The sequence below is a fragment of the Rattus norvegicus genome, chromosome 4 (genome assembly GCF_036323735.1).
Source record: "Rattus norvegicus strain BN/NHsdMcwi chromosome 4, GRCr8, whole genome shotgun sequence".
NCBI lineage: Eukaryota > Metazoa > Chordata > Mammalia > Rodentia > Muridae > Rattus > Rattus norvegicus.
The window spans coordinates 86599211-86607667 of NC_086022.1; the positions used below are offsets into that span (position 1 = coordinate 86599211).

At 45.1% G+C, this 8457-nt stretch overlaps 1 long non-coding RNA gene across 1 annotated transcript; it reads left to right on the forward strand.

The window, feature by feature from the left end:
* The first annotated feature begins 1168 nt into the window (after positions 1–1168).
* On the forward strand, positions 1169–7862 carry LOC134486774 (uncharacterized). Its single transcript, XR_010066168.1, has 2 exons — positions 1169–5776; positions 5917–7862. It is a non-coding gene; the product is annotated as an uncharacterized LOC134486774 (long non-coding RNA).
* Positions 7863–8457: the final 595 nt, after the last annotated feature.

The window sequence follows — 8457 nt, forward strand, 5'->3', positions numbered from 1 at the left end:
CACCCATTCAGAGCCTGCCCCACATGTGGCCCATACATATACAGCCACCCAATTAGACAAGATGGATGAAGCAAAGAAGTGCAGAACAGGAGCCGGATGTAGATCGCTCCTGAGAGACACAGCCAGAATACAGCAAATACAGAGGCAAATGCCAGCAGCAAACCACTGAACTGAGAATAGGTCCCCTGTTGAAGGAATCAGAGAAAGAACTGGAAGAGCTTGAAGGGGCTCGAGACCCAAAAAGTACAACAATGTCAAGCAACCAGAGCTTCCAGGGACTAAGCCACTACCTAAAGACTATACATGGACTGACCCTGGACTCTGACCCCATATGTAGCAATGAATATCCTAGTGGGAGCACCAGTGGAGGGGGAAGCCCTGGGTCCTACTAAGACTGAACCCCCAGTGAACTAGACTATGGGGGGAGGGCGGCAATGGGGGGAGGGTTGGGAGGGGAACACCCATAAAGAAGGGGAGGGGGGAGGGGGATGTTTGCCCGGAAACCGGGAAAGGGAATAACACTTGAAATGTATATAAGAAATACTCAAGTTAATAAAAAAAAAAAAAAGAAATTAGGGAAACGACACCCTTCATAATAGACCCAAATAATATAAAGTACCTGGGTGTGACTTTAACCAAGCAAGTAAAAGATCTGTACAATAAGAACTTCAAGACACTGAAGAAAGAAATTGAAGAAGACCTCAGAAGATGGAAAGATCTCCCATGTTCATGGATGGCAGGATTAATATAGTAAAAATGGCCATTTTACCAAAAGCAATCTACAGATTCAATGCAATCCCCATCAAAATACCAATCCAATTCTTCAAAGAGTTAGACAGAACAATTTGCAAATTCATCTGGAATAACAAAAAACCCAGGATAGCTAAAACTATCCTCAACAATAAAAGGACTTCAGGGGGAATCACTATCCCTGAACTCAAGCAGTATTACAGAGCAATAGTGATAAAAACTGCATGGTATTGGTACAGAGACAGACAGATAGACCAATGGAATAGAATTGAAGACCCAGAAATGAACCCACACACCTATGGTCACTTGATTTTTGACAAAGGAGCCAAAACCATCCAATGGAAAAAAGATAGCATTTTCAGCAAATGAAAAGAAAATTATACGAATTCTAGGTTTATAAATATAAAAATTAAAAAAAAATAAACCCCAAAAGGCCACAGACCCAGGGCTAAGCCCTACAGCCAAGACTAGCAGGCCATAAAGATAAAGGAGCACAGGAAACACTGTTCAGGCAGGACTGACAAGCCATAAAGAAAAGGAATGCAGGATCCAGCTCAGGCTATCGAGGACTGAGCCATAAACCATCCACAGACATCCCCCCAGCTTACTCAGAGTCATACTTTAACCAGATGTCCTCCAGACCCTGATAAGCCCCTACTTGTGCTTTTCAGCCATTGTGTCCTACAGAGAGCATTCCAGGAAACCGGACAGTCCAAGCCTAACCAGAGGTGTTTCAAATACAAATGCTCCATCAGTTTTGACAAACGTTTAAAAATAATGAGGACCTGAAGACCCTACCCTTCTCCTGATTTAGTAGCTCTGTTCCAGGAACCAGGGGGCCATAAAACCTTCTGGCGTCCCCTTATCTCCTGGAGCCATAAAACAATCCTGTAACTTGTGGTACATTCCCCTTTGACATCCCCCATCCCCTGGTGCTCACAGCCTCTGCCTTTAAATACTCTTTTTCCCAGCCTCTCGGGGTCGACACCTCTGTCTCCTGCGCGGGATACGTGTCGGCCCGGAGATCTCTGTAATAGGTCTCCGTAATAAACCTCACCTTTGCTTATTACATCCAAAATGGTCTCTCTGTGTCTGGGGTCCGCGATTTCCCAAGACTTGAGTAAGGGTCTCTCTGCGTGGGATCTTTCATATTTATGGGGGCTCGTCCGGGATCTTCGCGACCACCCCAGACTCCGAAGACCCCTTGGAGGTGAGTTAGATGTTTGTCTGAGTGTTTCTGTGTGAGCGGCGCCGCATTTGTCAGTCTGTGTCTGTCTCTGTTTTGGTTCCACCGTGTGTGTGTGTGTGTGTATATGTGTGTCTTAATACTGGTCAGTGTTAAGAGGACAGATGGGTATTCCTGCCCTGTGGTAAGAGGGCAGATGTGTGTTCCTGCCTTGTGCTGAGAGGGTGGATGTGTATTCCTGCCCTGTGCTAGGAGGGTGGATGTGTATTCCTGCCCTGTAGGAGAGTGGATGTGTAACCCCACTCAGTGCAGCTGCCTTTGTGGTCCGTGAGGACCCCCTGGCTGCGGAAGGGGGGATGCCCCGGGCCCGCAAGGCTGCAGCCCCTGGAAGACGTTCCACGGGCGGAGAACAGTCGGGAGAGCCCGGCTATGGACAGTCAGGAAGACCTGACTCTGGTTTTCTGGAACAAAGGAGATGGAATGCTCCTTTTACCTAGGCGGGAGTGGACGAGGAATCCCACTCCGTCAGAGGTCGAGTTCGGCTGCCTATTTAAATATAGGCACGGACAAGTGTGCTTAGTCGTTAGGACAAGAGGACACTCTGGAATCCTGTTGGGAGGTGGAATCAGATGGTCCATCTCATCCCAAAAGCAGCTAAGGTTAAGCTGCAGTTTGGGCCACGTACTGAAGGTACCAGGCATCTGTGAAAGTTGGTTATAAGATGCTTTGTCTTGATATTGTTTGTCTGGCTTGTTTTCTGTGGTATTGTCGAGTGTCTTTTTGGCTTTTGTTTCGTTTTTGAATTTTGGACTGACGACTGTGTTTGAATTTGGACTGATGACTGTGTTTAAAATCTTGGACTGACGACTGTGTTTGAAATCATGAAACTGTTTGCTTTGTTCGTCATAGAGTTTTACTTGGTCCTCTTGGTGCTTAAGTTAAGAGTTAAAAATAATTTGCTTGAGAAAAATTGTTTTCTGCCAGGGAGTTTTGTCTTTCTCTCTTGAGCCTCCTCCCCAAGGAGAGATGCCCCTCCCTTTACTCCCCTTGATCAGCCTAGCTGCTGTTAACAGTTGTGTAAACAGACATTAACAAAAACCTTTAGGACAAAACCGCTCGTAAATAAAAAAGTTCCCCAGATTAGGCCTCCGGTATAAAACAAGTATAGTGAGTAAGAAACTTAATTTTATGGACCCCGCTCTAGTGGCGGTGTGTTGGTTGATAGCCAATGTTAAGTTTTTAAAACATAGTGTTTTATCTGTGCTTGTGCTCCCAACACACAGTAGGGGGGAGCGAAACTAGCTGCGGAGCTGCTGCAGCGAGCATGGAGACTTCTCAAGTCTCACCCAATTTTTCTGGCTCTTCAGGAGCCGTTTAAAAGTAAAAGGCTTAAGGTAAAAAGAAACACTATAGAGAGATTTCTTAGTGAATTACTACACCTTGATTCGCGATCTCTGGGAATCTCACGATGGACAGCTGAGATAAGCTAAAAAAAAAAGATTTAAATTTTGCTTGAGAACAAAGAATCTTAAAGGTGGAGTTTCAGCCGGTATGGCACTTAGTGCGTAGCTGCCTAAAAGATCAGAAATGCTGTCAATAGGCTATAAAAAAAGGGGCAGGCTGTGTTAAAAATGCTACATAAAGAATAATCTAAAAAGGCTGAGAGTGAGGTGGGGGAGGACTCTAAGGAAAACAAGAACAAAAAAGGAATTTCTGCTTTTAGTGACCAGACCTTCAACTCTTTTGCTCACAGAAAGAGGGTGCTCATTAAGAGAAGTTCTTTAAGGAGCCTGCCTTATCTGCTGGCCCTATTCCAAGAGAGTAGCCAGTCTCCAGCATTAAATTACTTTTCTCACTGGTCATCATTAGCATGGAGAATGCCTTTGATCCTATCCCCACAGCAGCCAGTTCCTGCCCCTGTGGTCGAAATGTCCCAGGTTGGGGGACAGAGAAGCCCCTAAAATAGTTTCAAAGAATCTGCAACAAACTGTAAAGAACTTTGTTTTGTTTTGCCAGTTTAAATTTAGAATTCAGGCTTTGGCTGTGGCCGAGGTCAGGATTAATGTTTTCGTTTCCATGGGCCCTTAGCCCACTGAGACAGTTTGGTAAAGGACTACTACTACAGTCCTGATATTCAGAGACATGGAGAGAGCTATAGTTTTTTTTTATTAAAGGTTGGTACTATAGTATTAACAATCTCTTTATTAGATATAAGAGACAAGAAGCCCCAGGTGAACTGGTTACAATTCTTTTGTCAGCTGCTTAGTATCTAACACTCAGGTTCTAACCGTCTCTCCATCCTTTTGTTATTAGTTGTTACTGGAAGCCTAGTGCCATTTAGAGGATGGGTCTCTTGAGCGATAAAGCCACTGAGCTGGCACTAAAGGAAGGTACTCCTTAAGGGAAAATCTAAGTCCAGAGAGACAACCGGTAACAGATAGACTGCCCCTCTGCTCATTTTTCTGTTTCACAGACACAAAGTTTTTTTGTCCCAAGAAAGCCTCCTGGCTTAGCTGTGTGACTAAATGCTATTTGCCCTCTTCAGTGGACCTCTATTCTCAAGATTCTCTTGTTTTCTCACCATCCCATTTGAGATGCTTGTTAGTAACTGTTACAGGTCTTCTTTACCACCGAGGAAAGACAAAATCCTACTAGAGGCCAGAAAAAGTGTTCCAGAGATGGATGGAAGGCCCTCACTTCTGCCTGCTCTTTTCAGACGCCTAAAGGTAGGGAGTGCCAGGTCTGCCGCCAGGCTCCAAGGGTGGGTCTCTGAGGGGCTAAAAAATGCCCCACCAATCTGGCTAAGATAAAGAAAGGATATGAAGAAAAAGTTACAAAAATTTAAAGGGTTAAGTTAAGTTGCTGAGAGTTAGTACAAGTTACAGAGAAAGAGGTAAAAAGAACAGAAAGCTAAAAAAAAAGAGACAAAAAGAAGAGGAAGTTAGAGAGATAAAGAGAGATAAAAGACGAGAGAGGAACATATACTGGCCACAGTAGTTAGGGAACCTAGGAAGATAGTACCTGGCAACAGAAGAGAATTCCTGACTAAAGATCAGTGTGCCTAATACGAAGAAAAAGGATATTGGGTCAGGGACTGCCCCAGAAAGAACAAGAGGGGACACTGGAGAGCCTCTTGGTGCTGGCTATACACAGAGATGGAAGGGAAGCCCGCCCAGTTGTTTTGTGGATACAGGGACCCAATGCTCTGTGCTCCTATGCCCCCCAGTGGGCCAATATCCAAAGACCTTGAGTACAAAGAGCTACTGACAACGAACAATACTTATGGACTGCCCGAAGAACAGTGGACCTTGGCGTGGGCCGGGTAACCCACTAGTTCATAGTCATCCCTGACTGCCCCCATCCCTTGCTCATGAGAAAATTGCTCTCCAAATTGGCTTGCGTGGGCTAAAATGGCTAGATGAGGCTATGTATATACATATCTATAGACTGTGTATGTGGAGCTTAAGACCTGTCTCAGTGCACCAGTAACTGATGCTGGGAGATGAATGGCTTAGTGCTTTTCTGCTTGGAACACATCACTCCTGCCAGCCGGGAACTAACAATTATCACCCAATCCAGGACTTAAACTGTGATAGAGTGGCTGATAGAGTGTCCAAAGATGGGACCACTGGTCAGCTGCCATGGACTAGATTCTCCACCGGTTGGGGACAATCTGGTCACCTTGCTGCCCAATCCGGACCTGGAGCCACCACAGCACGAGTGTCAAACACTGACAGAAGCACATGGGTGGAGGAAAGACCTCTGTGACTGGCTGATTGACCCCTGCTGAAAGCCGAGGACCTTGTCCACAGACGGGAACAGTTCTCTTCATGAATGAAGGTCAGAGACAAGTGGTGCTGCCATGGTGGACAAAACGATGTCATCTGGGATGGCTGAACCTCTACCCCCCAGCACATCAGCGCCACAGATGTCTTTGCCATCTCTTAGATGCCCTGATGAAGCCAACAACTTGCTTGTAGATACCTTTCCAGGGATAGATAGAAGCTTTCCTCACCAAACGAGAGACGGCCTCTACAATCATCAAGAAGATACTGGAAAAAATCTTCCCCAGGTCTGGAATGCCCAAGGTAATCTGGTCTGACAGCGGCCCTACTTTCGTTGCCAAGGTAAGCCAGGGTGTGGCCAAGTATTTAGAGGTCGATTAGAAATTACATTATATTTACAGACCTCAAAGTTCAGGACAGGTAGAGTAAATAAATAAAATTTTAAAAGAGATCCTGAACAGATTGACCATGGAGACTGGCACAGACTGGGTGACACTCCTTCCCTCTTGCTCTCTTCAGAGCAAGAAATACCCCTTCCAGATTCAGCCTTATCCCCTTTGAGATCTTATATGGGGCCTCAGCTCCCCTGACTGTATTAGATGATGTTACTGAACCAACATGTCATAGTAATAATGATTTGTGTGCCAGGCTAAAAGACCTACAGGTGATACAGAAAGAAATCTGCTCACAGCTGACAGCAGCCTATGCCCCGGAGACCCCTGAGACATCCCATCAGTTCCAGGTCGGAAGCAGCTACACTGAGCCCAGACACTCGAGCCTCGCTGGAAAGGACCGTACCTGGTGCTGCTGACCACCCTGACAGCCGTCAATTCTCAGCCCTCACCAGCCATGTACTTACTAGCTGTTAGGGCTGAGAGCTGGGACCTAGAGGGAAATTCAGTCATGTTTGTCCTGGGTTCCATCGAGATAGGTGTGGGGATAGGCTTGATTTCTATTACAAATGATGTAACATTACATATGTTAGTACTCCTAACACTTCTTGGGATTGTGCCTCAGGGATCACAACCTATATAAGTTTAGAAGTTCTGAAAGACAGTCATGACCTTGGTGTATAGGTTCAGATAGTGTCCAGATTAGAATCCTGATGCTAAAGACTTTTTAGCTGACCTCCAAAAATACCTAACCTCCCTCTCAGAGGTAGTCCTTCAAAATAAAAAAAGATTAGACCTGATATTCCTTAAAGAAGGAGCCTGTGTGCTACACTGAAAGAATGTTGCTTCTATACAGACCATTCAGGAGTAATTAAAGACTCCATAAATAAACTTAGAAAAAGGTTAGACAAAAGACAGACAGAAAAACACATCAGAGATGGTTCGAGAGCTAGTTTAGTAGATCTCCCTGGATGACTACCCTACACTCTGCTACAGCTGGGCCATTATTAATAATTTTCTTGGTTTTAGTTTTTGGCTCCTGCGTGACAAACAGGTTAATTGCTTTTGTTAAAAATTGAGTGGGTGCTGTGCGGTTGATGGTTGTGAGACAACAGTACCAGTCAGTTAAGACAACTGGTGAGACCAAATAAGACTTGATATCAAAATTCTAAGATTAGAATTATTTAATAGGAGAAGACGGGAATGAAAAGAAAATTATACGAATTCTAGGTTTATAAATATAAAAATTAAAAAAAAAATAAACCCCAAAAGGCCACAGACCCAGGGCTAAGCCCTACAGCCAAGACTAGCAGGCCATAAAGATAAAGGAGCACAGGAAACACTGTTCAGGCAGGACTGACAAGCCATAAAGAAAAGGAATGCAGGATCCAGCTCAGGCTATCGAGGACTGAGCCATAAACCATCCACAGACATCCCCCCAGCTTACTCAGAGTCATACTTTAACCAGATGTCCTCCAGACCCTGATAAGCCCCTACTTGTGCTTTTCAGCCATTGTGTCCTACAGAGAGCATTCCAGGAAACCGGACAGCCCAAGCCTAACCAGAGGTGTTTCAAATACAAATGCTCCATCAGTTTTGACAAACGTTTAAAAATAATGAGGACCTGAAGACCCTACCCTTCTCCTGATTTAGTAGCTCTGTTCCAGGAACCAGGGGGCCATAAAACCTTCTGGCGTCCCCTTATCTCCTGGAGCCATAAAACAATCCTGTAACTTGTGGTGCATTCCCCTTTGACATCCCCCATCCCCTGGTGCTCACAGCCTCTGCCTTTAAATACTCTTTTTCCCAGCCTCTCGGGGTCGACACCTCTGTCTCCTGCGCGGGATACGTGTCGGCCCGGAGATCTCTGTAATAGGTCTCCGTAATAAACCTCACCTTTGCTTATTACATCCAAAATGGTCTCTCTGTGTCTGGGGTCCGCGATTTCCCAAGACTTGAGTAATGGTCTCTCTGCGTGGGATCTTTCACAAATGGTGCTGGTTCAACTGGAGGTCAACATGTAGAAGAATGCAGATCGATCCATGCTTATCACCCTGTACAAAGCTTAAGTCCAAGTGGATCAAGGTTCTCCACATCAAACCAGACACACTAAATCTAATAGAAGAAAAACTAGGGAAGCATCTGGAACTCATGGGCACTGGAAAAAATTTCCTGAAGAAAACACCAATGGCTTATGCTCTAAGATCAAGAATCGACAAATGGGATCTCATAAAACTTCAAAGCTTCTGTAAGGCAAAGGACACTGTGGTTAGGACAAAACGGCAACCAACAGATTGGGAAAAGATCTTTACCAATCCTACAACAGATAGAGGCCTTATATCCA